Source organism: Bubalus kerabau, chromosome 10, assembly GCF_029407905.1.
Source record: "Bubalus kerabau isolate K-KA32 ecotype Philippines breed swamp buffalo chromosome 10, PCC_UOA_SB_1v2, whole genome shotgun sequence".
NCBI classification, from domain to species: Eukaryota; Metazoa; Chordata; class Mammalia; order Artiodactyla; family Bovidae; genus Bubalus; species Bubalus kerabau.
The window spans coordinates 53,802,796-53,819,524 of NC_073633.1; positions in this window are offsets into that span (position 1 = coordinate 53,802,796).

A 16,729-nucleotide genomic window follows, 5' to 3' on the forward strand; every position below is an offset into this window, starting at 1 on the left:
GGTTTTTGGTGGCTCTGACAAATGGTTCTGGATTGAACATGGACATAGAAATTATGAAGAGATTTCCCACTGAAGACTACTTTCATCATTCAGTCAGATGCTAAATCAATGAGCATATCACATTCAAAAGCCAGAAGGTTGAATATTTCAACTTGAGAGATGGCAGCAAATGGATTCCCAATTTTGCTGTCATTGCATTTGATTTTGGAAAGTATGTCTGCATATCCTTATGGTTCACATTCTTTGATGAGTGTAGAAAACCAAGTGATGGAAAATGTCAAATTCTTGGTGGTAATGTTATTTGCACCACACTCTGTTCTTTGTAAGACATCCTAACTTTTATCCTTGATATTAAAAAGCATTTTTTAAAACCTTAAATAATAGGTTTACCTTATTCAAAAGGCTTAAATTATTGCTAAGAATCACCATATGATTAAAAACGTAAATTCATAAAAATGGTCTTTATGAAAACTATGAGAATCATTATTTTATTTACTTTTATTAGATACATTTAATATGTTACTATGAAAAATTTTCAAACATAGAGAAAAGTTGAAAGAATTGTACTATGAGAACTCATATATTACCCAGATTCTACAGTTAACATTTTACCTTATTTTTGTATAGTTCCTTGTAAAAATAAGTTTTATTGTATATAATGAATATACAAATCTTTAGTATACTGTTTCATGAGTTTTGACAAATCTAAGCACCTATGTTATCCAAACCTCTATTGATATGTAGAAAAGTACATTCACTCCTGGACATTCTTCATGCCTCTTCCCAGACAGACAATTTCTACCTCTTTCATTCAGAGACTATCACATTTTGATTTTTTTCACTACAGATTAATTTTGCCAGTTTTAGAGCTTCATATAAGTGGAACTATAAAGTATGCATTATGAACTGTTTTTTCCTAAGAACTTATCCACTCAGCATAATCTTTTAAAGATTCATCCAAGCCATTGGGTACATCAATAGTCTATTATTTTATATTGCTGTGCTCTGTTGTATTATATGAATTTACCATGGTTTATTTAACCATTTTCTTGTTAATGAAGATCTGATGCATTTCTAGTTAGGCAATCTTATGACTAAAGCTCCTATGAACATTCTTGTATCAATCTTCTTGTAGATATATGTTTTAATTTTTCTTAGGTAAATACCTAGGAGTAGAATTTCTGGGATATTAGGTCAGTGTATATTTACTTTGATAAGAAACTACCAGACTATTTTCTCAAAATGATTGAAGCACTTTTTATAGGCCACTGACACCATGTGAGAGTCTCTGTTGCTTCAAAGCCTTGCTAACATTTGGTGGCGTCCATCTTTTTAGTTTTGCCATGTTAGCCAGCATGCAGTGGTAGTATCTTATTATGGTTCTAGCTTGTATTTTCTTGATGATGTTAACACATTCCCATGTGCTCATAGTCATTTATGTCTCATTTGTGTCTCATCTTATGTAGAATATTTGTTCAAATATTTTACTCATATTGGGTGAATTTGTTTCTTTATTATTGGCATACAGAAGTTCTTTATGTATCCCAATACCAGTTTTCTGTTGGACACATATTTCTGTGAATGTTTTATCCTATTCTATGTCCTGTCCATTTTCTTAATTGTGTATACTGATGAAACAGAAGTTTTTTATTGCAATCATATCTAATATATCTTTGTCTTTAATTTTATAGTTATTGTGTTCTGTGATCTAAGAAAATTTTGCTTACCTCCAAAATCACCAAAAATATTGTTTTCTGTTTTCTGTTGTACATTTGAGAATTTTACATTAAACTTAGTATCTTGAATAAATTTTAATGTACTTTTTAAGGGAAAAGTAGAGATTCACTTTTTTCTGAATGAGCATCCAGTTTTTCCTTCACCATGTATTGAAAATACTTTGCTTTCTCTACTGGATTGCTTTTTCATTTTGTAAAGGAATCAGTTGAACCTCTATAGAACACTCTACCCAACAACAGCAAACTGTGCATCTTTCTCCAGTGCGCAAGGAACATTTTCCAGAGTAGACCATATGCTAGGCCACAAAACTAATTTCAACAAATTTTAAAATGTTGAAATCGTGCAAAGTTATATCCTCAAACCACAATGGAATGATATTATAAATCAATTTAAGATGGAATTTGGAGTTTTCAGAAATCTGTGGAAATTAAACAACAGAGTTCTGAATAATCAATGGAATAGGGAGAAGAAACTGCAAGAAAAATTAGAAAATATTTGAGATAAATCAAAACAGAAACATAGCATTTCAAAACTTATGAGATGCAGTGAAATCAGTGCTCAGTCAGAAATTTATAGCTATAAATGCATACATTAAAATAAAAGTAGTCTCGTTTCAGTAGCCTGACTTTCCACTTTAAGGAACTAGAAAAAGAAGAGCAAGCTAAACTCAAAGCAAAAAAATAGAAATGAAATAATAGAGATTAGAGTGGGGGTAAATACTATAGAGAATAGAAAAACTATTCAGGAAATCTGTAAACCCAAAAGTTGATTCTTTGAAAAAAAAATCAATAAAATTGGCAAACCTTTATACAGACTGAACAAGAAACAAATTACTAAAATCAGAAATGAAAGAGGGACTCTTACTACTGAATTTACAGAAATAAAAGGATTCAGAAAATTATTATGTCAATAAATTAATATGCTAATAAAGTAGATAAATAAAATGGACAAATTTCTTGGAATATACAAACTGCCCAGACTTACTCAAACAGAAACAGAAAACCTGAATAGACCAATAGCAAGTAAAAGGATTGACATAGTAAAAAAAAAAAAAAATTTCCAACAAAGCTATGACCAGGTGATTTCACTGGTAAATTCACCCAAACCTTCAAGAAAGAACTAGCAGCAATCCTCACCAAACTTTTCTAAAAAAATAGAAGAGAATACATCCTAAATTATTTTATGAGGCCAGTGCTGCCCTAATACCAAAGGCAAACAAACACAACATACAAAAAGAAAACTAAAGGCCATTATCCCTTGTGAATATAGATGGAAAAATTCTCCACAAAATACTAGCAAACTGAATTCAGCAGCATATTAAAAGGATCTACACCATGACCGTGTGAGATTTGTTTCAGGAAATCAAGACTGGTTCAACATACAAAAGCGAATCAATACAATACGTATCATATTGGTAGAAACCAACACAATATTGTAGAGCAATTATCCTTCAATTGAAAAGAAACAAATTTTTTGAAACAGAAATTAAAGAAAAAAAAGTGATCATCTCAATAAATTCAGAAAAATATTTGAGAAAGTCCAAAACCTCTTCATGAAAAAAACACTAACAAACTTGGAATAGAAGGGCAATTCCTCAACTTAATGAAAGGTATCTATGAAAAACCCACAGCTAACATCATATGTAATAATGAAAGACTTCAAGAATTCCTTCCAATACTATAAACAAGTAAAATTAAAAAGTCAGCTCTTAACACTTCTATTCAAAATTATACTGAAGTTCTAGCCAAGGAAATTAGGCAATAAAAATATGTGGTCCCATCACTTCATGGGAAATAGATGGGGAAACAGTGGAAACAGTGTCAGACTTTATTTTGGGGGGCTCCAAAATCACTGCAGATGGTGACTGCAGCCATGAAATTAAAAGATGCTTACTCCTTGGAAGAAAAGTTATGACCAACCTAGACAGCATATTGAAAAGCAGAGACGTTACTTTGCCAACAAATGTCCGTCTAGTCAAGGCTATGGTTTTTCCTGTGGTCATGTATGGATGTGAGAGTTGGACTGTGAAGAAAGCTGAGCGCTGAAGAATTGATGCTTTTGAAGTGTGGTGTTGGAGAAGACTCTTGAGAGTCTCTTGGACTACAAGGAGATCCAACCAGTCCATTCTGAAGGAGATCAGCCCTAGGATTTCTTTGGAAGGAATGATGCTAAAGCTGAAACTCCAGTCCTTTGGCCACCTCATGCGAAGAGCTGACTCATTGGAAAAGACTCTGATGCTGGGAGGAATTGGGGACAGGAGGAGAAGGGGACGACAGAGGATGAGATGGCTGGATGGCATCACCGACTCAATGGATGAGAGTTTGAGTGAACTCTGGTGGATGGTGATGGACAGGGAGGCCTGGCGTGCTGCAATTCATGGGGTTGCAAAGCGTTGGACACGACTGAGCGACTGAACTGATTGGAAAGGAAGAAGTAAAAACAATCCCTGTTTGCCCATGGCATAGTCTTATATTTAGAAAATTATAAGAAATCCAGGGAAAAAATGTATTAACACTAATAAATAACTTAAGCAAAGTTGCAAGACACAAGATCCATGTAGAAAATCAGTTATATTTCTGTATATTAGCAGTAAACCATTAAAAAATGAAGTCAAGAAACAATTCAATTTATAATGATATCAGAAAGAATAACCTACTTAGGTATAAGTTTAACCTTTACAGTGGAGACTATAAAATATTGCTGAAATAAGTTATAGAAGACCTAAATAAATGAAATAATATCTTATATTCATGAATTGGAAGGTATAAGATTGTTAAGATGGAAACACTCCTCAAATTCAGTGCATTCCCTTTCAAAATTCCAACTGCATTTTTTGCGTAAATGGACAGGCCAATTTTAAAATTTATATGGAAATATAAGGAACCCCCGGAGAAGGCAATGGCAACCCACTCCAGTACTCTTGCCTGGAAAATCCCATGGACAGAGGAGCCTGGGAGGCTGCAGTCCATAGGGTCGCTAAGAGTCGGGAACAACTGAGCAACTTCACTTTCACTTTTCACTTTCATGCATTGGAGAAGGAAATGGCAACCCACTCCAGTGTTCTTGCCTGGAGAATCCCAGGGACAGAGGAGCCTAGTGGTCTGCCGTCTATGGGGTTGCACAGAGTCAGACACTACTGAAGTGACTTAGCAGCAGCAGCAGCAGCAGCAGGATAAGAAACCCCAAGTAGCCAAAATTGTCTTGAAAAAGATTAGAGGACTCATGGAAGGTTTCACTCTCCCTGATTTCAAAATTTATTATAAAGACACAGTATTAATAATAAAGACAGTGCACTATTGGCAGAAGGATAGATTTACAGACCAATGAAATAGAAGAGTCTAAAAATAAACCCAGACATCTATGGCCAGTTTATTTTTGACAGTGCCAAAATCATACAGTGGAAGAAAAAATAGTCTTTTCAACTATGTTCAGACAACTGAATATCCATGCACAAAAGATGAATTTAGAGCCCAATCTCACACCATATGCAAAAATTATCTCAAAATATTGAAGAAAAAACTAAAACTACAAAACTTTCAAAAGAAAATATGGATGTGATTCTTCATAATGTTAAATTAGGCAATGATTTCTTAAGTGGGATACTAACAGCACAAACAATCAAAATAAAAACGAGTAAGTTGGACTTCATCAAAATTTAAAGCATTGTGCAGCAAAGGTCAATATCAAGAAAATAAAAGACAACCCATAGAATAGGAGAAAATACTTGCAAATCATGTGTGTTAAGGGTCAATCTAATATCCAGAGTATAAAAAGAACTCTTACAACTTAACAATAAAAAGATAAACAACCTAGTTAAAAATTGCTCAAAGAATTTGAATAGACATTTCTTCAAAGGAGGTATACAAATGGCCAATAGGCACGTGAAAATATTCTCAACTCATTAGCTGTTATGGAAGTGCATAGCAAAGCTATAATGAGATACCATTTCATGTCCACCAGAATGGCTGTCATCATAGTAATCTTTTAATGGAAAAATAAGAAGTATAAGCAAGAATTTGTTGAAATTAGAACTTGCATACACTGTTGCTGGAAATATAAAATGGTATAGCCATTTCCAAATGGAAAACAATTTGGTAGTTTCTCAGAAAGAGAGAGTTTCCATATGATGCAAGAATTCTTCTCTTTAGTTACAATGCAAGAGAATTGAAAATATATGTTCATATAATAGTAAATGTTTATAGTAAATGTTTTATTCATAAGGGACAAACAATAGGAAAAAATCCAAATGTCCATCACTGGATGAAAGGATTAATGAAATGTGGTGTAGATATACAATGGGATATTATCAGCCATAAAGAAAGGAACAAAGTACGACCCTGGGAGATATTACACTAAGAGAAGCCAGGTCACTAAAGTCCACATTTCATATGATGACATTTATATGAAACATGCAGAATAGGCCACTCCATAGAGACAGAAACTAGATTAGTGATTCCCAGGGGATACGGGCGATGGGGACCAGGAGTGAGTGCTAACAAGTACAGGTTTTGTTTTGGAAGACTGAAAATGTTCTGCAATTAGTATTTGTGATAGTTGCCAAATGTTGCAAAGATACCTTAAAAACCCACACAATTTAAAATTATATATTTTAAAATAAGAAATTCTATGTTGTGAATTTTTAGTTCACTTCAGGTGCTCAGTCGTATCCGACTGACTCTTTGTGACCCCATGGACTGCAGCACACCAGGGTTCCTGTCCATCACCAACTCCCCGAACTTCCTCAAACTTATGTCCATGGAGTCAGTGATGCCATCCAACCATCACATCCTTTGTCATCCCCTTCTTCTGCCTTCAGTCTTTCCCAGCATCAGGGTCTTTTCCAATGAGTCGTTCTTCCCATCAGGTGGCCAAAGTATTGGAGCTTCAGCTTCAGCATAAGTCCTTCCAATAAAATTATATGTCATGAATTTTGTCTCGATACAAGAAAAAAGGTTTTGAAAAAAAAAAGAAAATCAGTTGAAGACATGTGTGTCTATTTCTGGGCTCTCTAGTCCGTTCCATTGATCTGTTTGTTTCTTATACCAACACCACCTCATCTTGATTATTGTAGCTTTATTGTAAGCTTTGAAGTTAGAAGTTTTCCTTCTTTATTCTTCTTTTTCAAGATGACGTTGGAGAGTTTGCGTAACCCTTGCTTTTAGTAACCCAGGTGCATGCTTTTCCATTTCACAGCAAGCACACATCAGCGCAGGAGAACATTCTTGTACCTGCTGTCCATTTCTTAGCATAGAAAATTGAAAAAAAAAAATGCTTTCGTGGCTCTGATTTGCTTATATTCACAGAAGTCAATAGTTCCTTCAATATTTTATCAAGATCAAAAGGAACATCATTCACTCCCAATTGCCTTTTTTGAATAATCAGTCTGTGGATTGGTGTTCAGATAAAAACCTTTGAGTGTCTGTGGTAATATGTTTTCTTTTTAAAACTTTTATTCATTTATTACAATTTATTCATTTATTTTTGGGGGGCTGTGCTGGGTATTCATTGCTGCATGCAGGCTTTCTGTAGTCGCGAGCAGAGATTACTTTCTAGTTATGGTGTTCAGGCTTCTCATTGTGGTGGCTTCTCTTGTTACAGAGCACAGGCTCTAGGCACGGGGGCTTCAGTAGTTATGACTTATGGGCTCTAGAGCATTCGGGGTCAGTAGTTGTGGCGGGAGGGCTTAGTTACCCTTCACATATAAGTTCTTCCTGGACCAGGGATCAAACCTGTGTCCCCTCACATCACTGGACCACCAGGGAAGCCCAAGGTAGTACAATTTCTTTTTTGAGTACCTGCCTGGTGTTCCATCAGTATTTATTACAATGTACCTTTTCCAGTTTTATCTTAGTTCAGAAAATGCTATTACCTAAACTCTAGTACATGAATTTGTTAGTGAATCACAAATAAAAGTTTATGTCGTAATATGTCAGGACCTGATTTGTACACTATAGATGGCTATTTTTCTCCCAATTGTGAGCCTTTGCTATGTGAGAAAATAATTTTCTTTTACATCGTATGCCACTGTTGTATTGCCATGTCCATCTTTATCCCTCGATAAAGGAATTTTTCCAATAGCTTGTTCTAAGTATAATATTTGTTATATTGGGGATCACTTTATAAGCTTTTCAGGAGTGACACTTGCTTCCTGTTAGGCTGTAAAGAATGTGACTTTGAAGGACACTTCTGTAGTTTTGGTTTCTTCTTTGCCTTTAGCAACAACAAACATCCATTTTGTGCTGGAAAACAGTATTTTGTGTACATTATGGAAAATCTAAATGTGTTTACTAGAGAAGTCAGTATGTTTAGAGATTTTTTAATGTGTTTTCTATCACTATTTGAAAATTTCACATCAGATGAGACATTCAGAATTGAGAGTGAACGGCTGGCTGGTTCAATAAAATCTAATTTTCAGATTCATCACACTTCTCTCTATTATCTTTTTCTTTTTTTTGAATGTATGTGAAAAATCATCACACTTTTAGCTATATGAGACTAAAATTTACTGTGTATTTGACACAGACTCACAGTGTCTGCACTGGGACTGCTCACTGTTCATGCTTTAGACATTGTTTTGAATTCTGTTTTTTGTTTTGTCACCGCTCATGTGCTTCAGTCAGTGACTTCTGAATTAGTGATCATTTTAATGTATTGGAAATATAATAATAGATTAACAATAATAAATGCATATTTCATAAACAAATATGATAACATATAAGAGACACAAAAATGTTTTAGCCAATAGTAACTGTGGGTAGAGAAGATCCCCTGGAAGAAGAAATGGCAACTCACTCCAGTATTCTTGCCTGGGAAATGCTATGGACAGAGGAGCCTGGCAAGCTTTAGTCCATGGGGTTGCAAAGAGTTGGACACCACTGAGCACACACATGCCCACACACACACATACACACCTGTACCAGTTACCTGAAATTAGCTACAGTAGAATAATACAATTCTATTAGTGCATAACCAACATTTAAGAATATAGTAATTCAGGTTATAACTCAATTTCTAGAAAATCATAATTAACTTCATATTTAAAATGTATATAAACATAATTTTTAAAACCTTTTCCTCTAAAACTGCAAAAGATCTGGCGAACATTTCATAGATTACCAGAGACCAAGATGTCCAAGACCCACCTGAGAATACTGGTTTATAGGCTGACTTCTCTATTGAGACACGTAATCAAAGTATTTAAATGTGGTGAACTCACAAGCCTGTCTTTTTTAAATGCTTCACTGATTTGTAACCCAACTTTCCTAACAATCTGTCCCCTTGCTTGTTGAACAAGCTATAGTTCTTAAATACCTCCCAGGCTGCCGAACTTCATGCATAGCTAAACTCCTGTCCAGAAAGCTTCTATAAACTTATATTTCCTACCAGATATGTGTGAAGAGAGTCTGTCTCCCCAGCTTTTCACCAACTCTGGGTAAAGATAAGTTGCATTTCATATGATGCTTATATTCTAAAGATAGCACTTAACACAAAAAATCAGATGCAGCCCAAATGACTCTTGAAGACCTTTTACATTGTTCATGAAATATGGAGAGATAAGGCCATATCTCCTGTCTCCAATGCAATAGAGAGCTCAGGCTTATTGAGTAGAATATGGGTTAAAATAAAATAGTTTTCATTGTGATTTTTTTCTCTCTTTATATCAATTTGTTTTTGACTATATTATTATTGTTTTGTGCATTGCCCTTTGTCATGTTTTAATTTGAAACTGTCATCTTTTCCTTATATTTAAGGATGTGATTACCTTTGTATTATGTCTGTAGTTTGGATATGTTTCCTAATATGCCATCTCTGCATGGTGTGGCATGTGTGTTATACACATGTATATGTGTGTATGTGTGTTCTGTTTATGACCCTTTCCACTTCTAAATTTGGAGAAGGCAATGGCAACCCACTCCAGTACTCTTGCCTGGAAAATCCCATGGACGGAGGAACTTGGTAGGCTGCAGTCCATGGGGTCGTGAAGAGTTGGACACGACTGAGTGACTTCACTTTTCACTTTCATGCATTGGAGAAGGAAATGGCAACCCAGTCCAGTGTTCTTGCCTGGAGAATCCCAGGGACGGGGAAGCCTGGTGGGCTGCCGTCCATGGGATCGCACAGAGGTGGACACGACTGAAGTGACTTAGCAGCAGCAGCAGCCACTTCTAAATTAAGTATGTAACATCCTAAGTGTAATCATAGAATACTTCTATTTTTCATATTTGAATTTTTAATCTTTATGAAATTCCTTTTTATATGTATAGCATGAGGTAAGCATCAAAGTTTACTTTTCCTCAAGAACCTAAACTGTTTTCTCCCAGAGGACATCCTTAAAAGTTCTCTGATATTTTTATATTTTCCTCTTCGGGTTTTCATACAAGAGTTTCAGTTGTTAGTAATCTAAAAGATAGGAAAAAATCAAGACATATTTTTTTCTGTAACACACTTATGCCCAGGGCTTTTCCTTCCTCTTGGAGGAGAGTGGTGCTACTTCAATGATTTGATTACAAATAAGACAATGGAGAAAAGAAAGAAAGCTCTTTAATCCTGTGACAAAAGATGTTATTTATCCCTTAAAATCAGTTCTTGCCTTCCTCCTTAGTAGCGGAACTCCCAATTCTTAGCTGAGTACATGACCAATCAGAATAAAGACTATTTAATTACGAACTTCCTGGAAGCTGGGAATTATCTGGTTTTTCTGAAATGTCTTTAAAGGTAGAAAGCATGACCTGCTTTCCCTCTACTTCTTTATTGCTGGCTAGGATATGGACATGATGGCAGGAGCTAAAGCATCAATGTTGAATTCTGTGGCATCATGTTAAAGAGTCCAGAGCAATCAGACAAAATTAGCCTGAGTCCCTGAATTTGTTGAGCTGGCATTTTAGTCCTGGACTGTCTGCTCCTTCTCTCCAAGAAGCAGAATTAACTTCTAACTAGGGTAAAACATCATTGTTCTGGATTAGATTACTTTCCGAACTTAATCCTAAATGATATAGAAACATAGAAGAGAGCTTATGTTTTATTCACAGGACTTGACACTGGAGCTGGAACATAGTAAACACTCAATAAATGCTTGTAGGAGGCATATATGTCCATTTATGGGCAAGATAATAGCGAATCTGAGAATTTCAGGAGGTTGACATACATACATTTCATATCTTTCACATTTGGGCAAGTGACTTTGAGACTTTAAAGAAAATATTATATCCTCCCAGCCATGTTTTGCACAATAATCATCTTTCGTTGGCAACTCTTTAGAAGGCCCTCTTTTGTTTGACTTTTATTTTCTAAGAATGGGTGAATCTGGGAGTGCTTGCCACCCTTTTGATACATTTTTCCCTTGGCTCATACTATAAATGGGGGATGGTGAGTTATCTAGAAGAGCCCAGCCAAGCTCTGGCACCGTGGTGACAGCCCTTTGCTAGGTTTATGCACCTATTTAATTGCAGTTACATCCTTCTCCGTTCCCTGGGGGCACATCTTTATGGAGAAATAGGCATTTGGCCGAGGATGTTGGAAGTGAACATTCTTTGCTAATTATTTAATTTTCGTCTGGCACAAACTAAAGCCTCTTAAGTTTAGTGAGAACTGTAAGTCAATTACCTTCCTTTGCTACCAAGGAGCCTACCACTTAGAACTCAAACAAACACACAGCTCTATTTTTGCCCTTGTCCTCCACCTCAGCCAATGAAACTGCTTTTTTCTTTTACCTGCTGTTCATGGAATAATGAGAGTGAGCACCTCCAGCTTTCTGTTGATTTGAGGCATCTGTAAAAATGGAGGGTAGACAAAAATACTGGCATCTCACACCTCCATTCTGGCATGTACTCACTCCTTCCTTTATTTCATCTCCAGTTTATCAAGCATCTCCAGTTTACCAAGCACCCACAATAACTCAGCAAGGAAGATGTCAGAAAAGTGGGACTTAGAGAGCTGAAGTTATTCACCCAACGCCACACAGCTAACAAGTGGCAAAGTTAGCATTTGCAGACAGTTTGCCCAGGTTCTGATGTTGGCCCCAGACCATGGTTATGTTGCCTTTACTGTTAAGAAGGTCTTTACCTCCCTTCTTTTCTTAACAAACTCCTATTCACCTTTCAACACACAGCACAGGTGCTGCTTTCTCAGAAAAAAAGTGAAAGGGGAAGTGCTAATTGCCCAGTCATGTCCAACTCTTTGAAACCCCATGGACTGTAGCCCACCAGGCTCTCTATCCGTGGGATTCCCCAGGCAAGAATACTGGAGTGAGTTGCCATCGCTTCTCCAGGGGATCTTCCCAACCCAGTGATTGAACCCATAAATAATAAATAATTGAACCCATAAATAAAGGAAGGAATGAGTACATGCCAGAATGGAGGTGTGAGATGCCAGTGAATTGCAGGAGAATTCTTTACCATCTGAGCCACCAGGGAACGTGATCCCTAATGCTAGCACGGAGGCTCTCTGTGCTCCTGCAACTATCAGCATCTTTATTCAAATAAAATTTTTATTTTAAACACTGCATTTACTTTGTGTCATAAATGTTTACATGGATTACCTACTTTAGTTCTCACAAACCTTCTCAAGGAGGTTACTAAGTCTGTGGACAATTTCTGAAGAGGAAACTTGAATAAACAGAACTAAGGGTGCAAATCCAGGTCTTTTTGATTCTGGAGCCTGTGCATCATGGTGTAATGAACTACAATGAATTTATTTATTCAGATGTCCCTCACAACTCTACATTCCTTAAGACCAGAGACAGTTTGTATTCACTCTGTGCTCTCAGCAGGTAGCACAGGATGACACAGAACAAGCGTTAGCTCACCTGATTTAAATCTCCCTCCCTCTCCGCTGGCCCTTGACTGAGTTACTGTTGTAGGAGGTGGGAATTAATTTATGGGAATAGACATAGTTCCCCCAAAAGTGCACATACCATAAAAAAAGAGAGACCTATAGATTCATCTTCCTATAGCATATACATACATACTTACAACTTGGCTGAACCCTTCTCCAGGCACTCCTAGATATATGACCCAAAATATCTTTCAAGGAAGTTCTCGCACAGGATTGCCCCCTATGGTCTGGCCGTCATTAGCTGGTTTACCAAATATTTCCAGTGCTTCCTTCTGAAAATGTGTTAGGCTCTCCCTTCATTGACCCCTGAGTAAGGCGAGCACATGTGACATGACCACATAGTATAGTTGGAGTGCCAAGTGTTACTTCAGGTGAAAGTTTGAAGGGCCCCGACCTGATTTCTCACTGGTCCAGTGACCAGCAGTATTTGAAATGGTGTTACGAGGGGTAGCTTCCCATCTCTGATGGACAATGAACATTAGGATGAGCAAGACACAGTTCTTGGTTATTATAAGCTGTTAAGACTGGACAGTTGATTACATTCACTGTGTAACAGTCTATCCTGATGGAGACACTCTTAAAAGTCTCCAGTAAGTGGCTCTTGGCATTTTTATCTTACATTGAGGAATTAAAAAGAGTCATTAAGTTGAGGCCTAACCCCAAAAGCTTTAGACCTACAGGAAGTTTAATGACAGTCATAAAGCTGCAGAAAGTTCTGATTCAAAGAGTATGCCAATCATCTGTTCTCATCACCACTGGAGGCAGAGAAGGTTGAAATGAGCCTAATCTGATAGGGTCTAAGTTAGATAAACAGAAATATTCTGAAGGTCAATGGGAGGAATGATCTTCTGGAACCTCCTTCCTTGTGCTCTTTTGAAATCAACAAACATGTCACCATTGCCTGAGACTGGGTGGTGAGAGTGTGCTGGGAGGGTGGGGAGAAGCTGCTGCCCTTGAGGAGAACCTTCTGGCTTTATGATTTCATATCTTCAATCTTGGCTGGTTAGAAGATTCATTTATACATTTAACCAGATTTTTCCCAGGGTGTAAATTCCCCCCAGAGATAAATTAAACACTTTTAGGGATACAATCATTCTGTGAGGCCACTAGGGTACTATTCAGTGCTTTGCAGCAGCAATTTACCAGATGGTACCCTGGTGACTTGAGGAGTGAGAGCGCATCTGAAACAGGGCTTCCTTCGCATCCAGGGATGCACTCTCAGAATTCTGCCTGAAATGCATGGACAGCCTAGGGTGGAAAGTGGGAAGAGCAAGGCCCCCTGGTTGCTCTTCTGTTTCCATCACACTCTCATGCTGGGCTGCTGTGTCAGTGGGAGATAAGCCAAGGTGAATGAGTGAAGGAGGGAACTCAGCTGAGTATGTGCTGATTAGAGACACCTCCCTGGGGATCATCTCTCCCTGAGGGGCCTGCTGTGCTGCCCAGGACCCCAGATATCAAGGGTTTTTCCTGGACCATGGTCCCAGAGAGATGTCAATGCTTTTGTCCTGCCTTCTCTCCAGCGCCCATCAACATATAACCCTGTTACTTTTCCTTCTTTGAGGATATGAAATTCATTTATTCATTCACTCAACAGTTACCCACTACTTATTATATTTAGCATAAAGTCTTAGTTAATTGCACAGTTTCTTGATTGAGATGGACCTGGGTTTAAATCTTGGCTCTACTACATATTAGCCTCCTGCCTCTATGCCTCACTTTGAAGTGAAAGTCGCTCAGTTGTGTCCAACTCTTTGCAACTCCATGGACTATACAGCCCATGGAATTCTCCAAGCTACAATACTGGAGTAGGTAGCCTTTCCCTTCTCCAGGGGATCTTCCCAACCCAGGGATCAAACCTAGGTCTCCTGCATTGCAGGCGGATTCTTTAGCAGCTGAGTCACAAGGGAAGCCTAAAAATACCGGAGTGGGTGAGCCAGGAATCCGAGGTCTCCTGCATTGCAGGTGTATTCTTTACCAACTGAGCTATCAGGGAACTTTACCCATCTGTAAAAGAGGGGTAATAAAATTGCCATCTTCAGGGCATTACAGTAAGGATTAAATGAACAAATGTATGAAAAATGTTTAAGTGTTGAGCACAGAATAAATATTAATTCTTCTTACTTACCATCTTACCAGTTATTAACAGTATGTGCCAGGCTCCCCTGGTGGCTCAGTGGTAAAGAATCTGCCCGCCAATGCAGGAAACATGGGTTTAATCCCTGGGTCAAGAAGATGGCCTGGAGAAGGAAATGGCAACTCACTCCAGTATTCTTGCTGGGAAATCCCATGGACAGAGGAGCCTGGCAGTCTACAGTCCGTGGGGTTGCCGAGAGTTGGATATGACTGAATGATTAAACAACAACTGTATGTGCCAGGCACTGAAGTACTAGGGATATAAATATAATAAGAACCTCGTTCTTACACTCAAGACACTCACAGTCTAGAGCTGTGCTTCCTGAAGTGTGGTCTGGGACCGCCATCAGCAGCATCACCTGGGAGCTTGTTAGATGGATGAATTCTCAGACCCCCACCCAGACTTACTGAATCAGAAACTCTAGAGCCCAGCAGTCTGTTTTAACAAGGCCTCCAGGGGACTCTGACCCTCACTTAGTGTGAGGGCCTCTGCTTTATATTAGAGGAATACAAGTATCTTATATCTCCAGAGTACTTAAACTATAGAAAATGTTGTTACATGTTTTTAATGCTCGTAACAGTCCTGCAAAGGAGCAATGGTCATTTCCCCCATTTCCAATTGAGAAGTGGAAGGTTCTGTAGCAGAAGTAGCTGGCTCACTAAGCATTTGTGCTTGAGTATCCCTCCCTCAGGAGTCGTGACCTTCCAACAATTTAGAATGAATCTCAATTAGCCTTAGCCAACTCTGGTACTCCCATTCCCTTTTTCAGTGGTTGGTTTAGGAGTGGGCTTGTGACTCAGTCTAGCCAATAGTCATGAGTGAAAATCTATTCAGAAGTTTCTGAGGGTTGTTCTCTCTTTAAACAAACAAACAACAACCATAACAACAAAATCAGAGGACAAGATGAATCTCTTCTCTCAACTGGACATGATACCTGGAGTAGTCATATTGTCATCAAGAGGTAGGTTGCATGAGGCTCAAATTGACATTCAGAGAATGCAGAGTAGGGAGATGGAAAAGCCCTTGTTGATATCACTGAGGGTGGAATTAGCCAACCCCAGGACCATCCTATCATAGGACCTCTTGTATAATTATGATACATTTTTATTCTTAACACATTTCGAGTGTGTTTTCCAGGTTTTGAAGTGGAACACAACATGAAGGACCAGAGCAGGAAGTAGTGGGATGTTGGAAATTGTAGGGAGGAAGTGCCACCCCCCCATCTACTCCCTACCTCACCCTCCTCTAGTCCTTCTCCTTCCCCTTCCCCTCAAGCAATTTGTCCAGGAAATCTGAACCATTCTAGTGGGCAGTGAAGGGAAGTCTGCTGTCATCTAAAGTTGGAAATGGGGTCAGGGTTGTCACACATCGGCTCTGCCACCCATGAGTTGTATGATCTTGATCATGTTACTCATCTTCTCTCTGTGCTTCAGTTTCCCCAAGTGTTACTTGGAATGATAGCAGTAGCTATTCATTGCATCATTATCTGAGAAATATGTATAAAGCACAGCAAATCTGTTTAAAGAACTTGAAGGCTTAGTGTTCAGTAGCTCTTAGTTGTATAATAATATCCAATATGTGCTGATGAGGTGGATGGGGTGATGATCAAGAAGAAAGCCTGGAATCTGGACCCAGATTCTTAAGTTCTTGTTTATTTCAATAAATCCACCCATTTTCCCCCTTTTCTTCTATATTTTTCCTAGCTCAATATTTAAGGTTTGTTTTTATTTTTCATTTTATTACTGTTTATATTAGAAAGAAAATATCATGTAAAGAACATGGGTGTTGCTATTAAACAGACCTAGACTGAGAGTCTGTGCTTGCTGAATATTAACTATGGAGCTTCTGGTCAACCCCTCTAAGAATATGGGCTAAATTTCTCTGGAAAACAGGGATTCTATCACCCAGTTGTTGGCACTGTGATAACGTAAGTGATACTCTTTGTATGGTTCAAAACATGTTAACTTTTCCCTGAAGCCACAGCCTAGTAAGCATGCAGGTAAGGATTCCAAGTTGCAACTGTCT